The sequence below is a fragment of the Schistocerca cancellata genome, unplaced genomic scaffold (genome assembly GCF_023864275.1).
Source record: "Schistocerca cancellata isolate TAMUIC-IGC-003103 unplaced genomic scaffold, iqSchCanc2.1 HiC_scaffold_539, whole genome shotgun sequence".
In the NCBI taxonomy this organism is placed as follows: Eukaryota; Metazoa; Arthropoda; class Insecta; order Orthoptera; family Acrididae; genus Schistocerca; species Schistocerca cancellata.
In genome coordinates this window covers 5,001-10,000 of record NW_026046553.1, presented here as the reverse complement: position 1 = coordinate 10,000, position 5,000 = coordinate 5,001, and the positions used below count along the sequence as shown (strand labels likewise).

The window sequence follows — 5,000 nt, the reverse complement described above, 5'->3', positions numbered from 1 at the left end:
TCCCCTAGCACGAAGGAGGTTCAGCGGGTTACCCCGACCTTTCGGCCTAGGAAGACACGCTGATTCCTTCAGTGTAGCGCGCGTGCGGCCCAGAACATCTAAGGGCATCACAGACCTGTTATTGCTCAATCTCGTTGCGGCTAGAAGCCGCCTGTCCCTCTAAGAAGAAAAGTAATCGCTGACAGCACGAAGGATGTCACGCGACTAGTTAGCAGGCTAGAGTCTCGTTCGTTATCGGAATTAACCAGACAAATCGCTCCACCAACTAAGAACGGCCATGCACCACCACCCACCGAATCAAGAAAGAGCTATCAATCTGTCAATCTTCCGGTGTCCGGGCCTGGTGAGGTTTCCCGTGTTGAGTCAAATTAAGCCGCAGGCTCCACTCCTGGTGGTGCCCTTCCGTCCAATTCCTTTAAGTTTCAGCTTTGCAACCATACTTCCCCCGGAACCCAAAAGCTTTGGTTTCCCGGAGGCTGCCCGCCGAGTCATCGGAGGAACTGCGGCGGATCGCTGGCTGGCATCGTTTATGGTTAGAACTAGGGCGGTATCTGATCGCCTTCGAACCTCTAACTTTCGTTCTTGATTAATGAAAACATACTTGGCAAATGCTTTCGCTTCTGTTCGTCTTGCGACGATCCAAGAATTTCACCTCTAACGTCGCAATACGAATGCCCCCGCCTGTCCCTATTAATCATTACCTCGGGTTCCGAAAACCAACAAAATAGAACCGAGGTCCTATTCCATTATTCCATGCACACAGTATTCAGGCGGGCTTGCCTGCTTTAAGCACTCTAATTTGTTCAACAGTAAACGTGCCGGCCACCCAGACACTCAATAAAGAGCACCTTGGTAGGATTTCAACGGGGTCCGCCTCGGGACGCACGAACACGCACGAGGCGGTCGCACGCCTTCGGCTCGCCCCACCGGCAGGACGTCCACGATACATGCCAGTTAAACACCGACGGGCGGTGAACAACAGCGTGGGACACAAATCCAACTTACGAGCTTTTTAACCGCAACAACTTTAATATACGCTATTGGAGCTGGAATTACCGCGGCTGCTGGCACCAGACTTGCCCTCCAATAGATACTCGTTAAAGGATTTAAAGTGTACTCATTCCGATTACGGGGCCTCGGATGAGTCCCGTATCGTTATTTTTCGTCACTACCTCCCCGTGCCGGGAGGTGGGTAATTTGCGCGCCTGCTGCCTTCCTTGGATGTGGTAGCCGTTTTCTCAGGCTCCCTCTCCGGAATCGAACCCTGATTCCCCGTTACCCGTTACAACCATGGTAGGCGCAGAAACCTACCATCGACAGTTGATAAGGCAGACATTTGAAAGATGCGTCGCCGGTACGAGGACCGTGCGATCAGCCCAAAGTTATTCAGAGTCACCAAGGCAAACGGACCGGACGAGCCGACCGATTGGTTTTGATCTAATAAAAGCGTCCCTTCCATCTCTGGTCGGGACTCTGTTTGCATGTATTAGCTCTAGAATTACCACAGTTATCCAAGTAACGTGGGTACGATCTAAGGAACCATAACTGATTTAATGAGCCATTCGCGGTTTCACCTTAATGCGGCTTGTACTGAGACATGCATGGCTTAATCTTTGAGACAAGCATATGACTACTGGCAGGATCAACCAGGGAGCTGCGTCAACTAGAGCTGAGCAGCCGGCCGCCCGGGAGTGTGTCCCAGGGGCCCGCGCGAACACGCAAGCGTCCGCTCAATTATTCTGCAAACAGGAGGAGGCTGAGCTCCCCTGCACAATACACCTCGAAACCCTCTCAGGTCCCGGCGGCGCGCAGCGCCGTCCTTAAGTACTTGGTCGGTTCGAGAGAGGCGCAATCGCCCCGGAGTTAGGCGAGTAGACGCTTTAGGTGCGACCACCCGTGCTCCCAACTGAGCTTGCCGCTGCCGACAGAGGCCCGGGAGCGTGCTGTCGTGGCATTGCCGGCGGGAGACAACACGCGCCACCTACGGTGACCGGCAGCTCCAACGCCAGCGCCACAGAAGGGCAAAAGGCCCCACGTGGGTGCCGAAGCGAAACTCTCCCAGCACAGCGCACGTGCCAACACGTCTGCACAACTGCGATACAAACCACCAGCGAGAACCGCTGGGGCGACCGAGCAGCAGACGGCGGTCGCGGCGCCGAGTGCCGGGCGGCGGCGCATCCTCAACGCACACAGTCCTCAGTCGGACCAGCACACTGCAGATGTCCACCGCGCTTCGCACCGGGCCCGCGAGGACCCACTTTGGCCGCCCGGCGCCGCGCGCAGGGTGCCCCGGCGCGCAGCTGCGCCGCCTGCCGCGTCCGTCGGCCGGCGCGCCTGCCACTGGGCGCCCCCCACCAGCCGGCTGTAGCGCGTGCGCCCACGCACCGCGCGGCCAGCCACGCCGGGCGGCCCCCCCTCACCGGCCGGGGACGGTCCCACCCAGCCACCGCCGCGTATCGCTTCACACACAGATTTGCCCTTACTGATTTACCTCCAGCAACAACAACCGCACCACAATGGGTTTACCAGTTGTTCAATTTGCCGTTGCGTCACGTCACCAGCAAACGTAGACGTCCATCCCAGTTTGCAAATGCAACGATTATTGCATACCTGTCTGTTAGGTGTCACGACACACTACGTCTGCCCACATACACGCAACAAAATGTGCACGACTAGATGAACACGTGGGAGGTGGCCCCCTACGTATGCGATGTCCATTTACGAGACCGACTGTCAACCAGCATCTGTACCATGTCGCAGATGTGGAACGCGGTTGCACCATGCTATCACACTGTGTGAGAAGAGACGACTACGTTTGGAATACACGCGCCACTACATCAACAGACGGCTCATGCTGATCGCCATCCAGGGCGTCCGTTACTCCCACACGTCTCTATGGCGTACCACACTGCAATGTAGCTGTTATGGGGAGACGGCACGTGGCTGAGTGCACAACATTTGGACCGTATGGTTCGCTGTTGTTGGGCGCAGTCGTACGGTCACACATGTGCCACAAGCGTATCATTCAGTACATACGGACCTATGTGCAGTACAATGTGAGGATTAAGCTTACGATATCAGGCGGACAGTGGACACAGGCCGTACCACGACGTAGACTGAGCGCTTCGACATGCGAATGCCAGTGAACAGCTGCGAAGGCATTGAAACACGCAAGCACTGAACGACCAGCGTGCGAAGGCAGGGTGGAGGGGGGGGGGCGATGTACATCCTGCAGTTGTCCACATTACAGTGTACAGCGGGAGCATGTAAAAAGTAAGCAACACTTGCGAAGTGTTTCAACATGAAACGACACACAAGAGGGTGGGCGGTGCGAGTAGCGAACTATATTCAGAGGTTGTGGTAGACAACACTAGATTAATGTAACGTGTCATATGCCAATTACAGAGCAGGTTAAGGCACAACGTGGGTTAGGTTTAAGGCACAACGTGGGTTAGGTTAAGGCACAACGTGGGTTAGGTTAAGGCACAACGTGGGTTAGGTTAAGGCACAACGTGGGTTAGGTTAAGGCACAACGTGGGTTAGGTTAAGGCACAACGTGGGTTAGGTTAAGGCACAACGTGGGTTAGGTTAAGGCACAACGTGGGTTAGGTTAAGGCACAACGTGGGTTAGGTTAAGGCACAACGTGGGGTTAGGTTAAGGCACAACGTGGGTTTAGGTTAAGGCACAACGTGGGTTAGGTTAAGGCACAACGTGGGTTAGGTTAAGGCACAACGTGGTTACGTTAAGGCACAACGTGGGTTAGGTTAAGGCACAACGTGGGTTACGTTAAGGCACAACGTGGTTACGTTAAGGCACAACGTGGGTTACGTTAGGCACAACGTGGGTTACGTTAAGGCACAACGTGGGTTACGTTAAGGCACCAACGTGGGTTACGTTAAGGCACAACGTGGGTTACGTTAAGGCACAACGTGGGTTACGTTAAGGCACAACGTGGGTTACGTTAAGGCACAACGTGGGTTACGTTAAGGCACAACGTGGGTTACGTAAGGCACAACGTGGGGTTACGTTAAGGCACAACGTGGGTTACGTTAAGGCACAACGTGGGTTAGGTTAAGGCACAACGTGGGTAGGTTAAGACACAAATTGCGTTACAATTGCGTTACATTGCGGTACAAATTGCGTTACATTGCGGTACAATTGCGTTACATTGCGGTACAAATTGCGTTACAAATTTGGTTAGGTTAAGGTGCAAAATGGGTTGGATTACAGTACACAACATGGTAAGAGATAGTGTGTTTGGGGGGGGGGGGGGGGGGGCAGGTTCGTTGGTAGTGATACATTGTAAGTTGAATGTCTGAGGCAGCGTCAGTATGTCACAGCAGTTCTGTCTCGTCAGGATGCGCTTTTCGCTCGTGACTGGAGGCGCGCCGCGTCTTGTGGTTGCGGCAAGGGAGTGGCAGACCTGTGTGATTCATTCCTGCCATTGTTTCTGTGCCGTAACAGGAGGCAGTGTGGTGGTGTTGGGTGCACCCCTGTGTAGGACATGTGTGGGTGTTGGTGGCTTATCTGAGCAATTGTGGATGTTTGGACGGGTGGGGATATTCTATTTTATAATTGGACCCCCTGGTGTGGTTATCATAGTGTGGATGGTGTACTGTGGCGGAGAGGATGCACCGGACGTTGGTCCATGCTGGTGCTTACATATCGTATCTGTGTCTGTTACAGGCAGAGAGTAATGTGTGATGGAGTGTCTCGCTGAGGTGTGGTTCATATTGTGTGCACAGACTTACAGCATGTATAGGGACAGCGGGAATTTGGCATATTGGATATAACTCGTCATGAAACGCAAGATATAGGGGTGGATTGCAACGTACGAGTGCGGGAAGAGTCCGCCGTTCATCCGCTTGGGTTGCGATTTGGGCGGTTGGGGTGGGGCACGTGCGGGTGCGGGTGGAGTGATTGTCGGTTGACTACTTCGTGCGACGCAGGCACTGGCGTTTCGGGTTCCTGTGGTGGACAGATGATGCAGGCTTTGTGG

General features: G+C 54.2%; 1 non-coding gene across 1 annotated transcript in view; it reads right to left on the bottom strand.

The window, feature by feature from the left end:
* The window catches only part of LOC126129526 (small subunit ribosomal RNA), a 1,912-nt gene extending 259 nt beyond the window's left edge, over positions 1 to 1,653 (bottom strand). The window contains exon 1 of the ribosomal RNA XR_007527313.1: positions 1 to 1,653. This exon is cut by the window's left edge and continues 259 nt beyond it. This is a non-coding gene — a ribosomal RNA (small subunit ribosomal RNA).
* Positions 1,654 to 5,000: the final 3,347 nt, after the last annotated feature.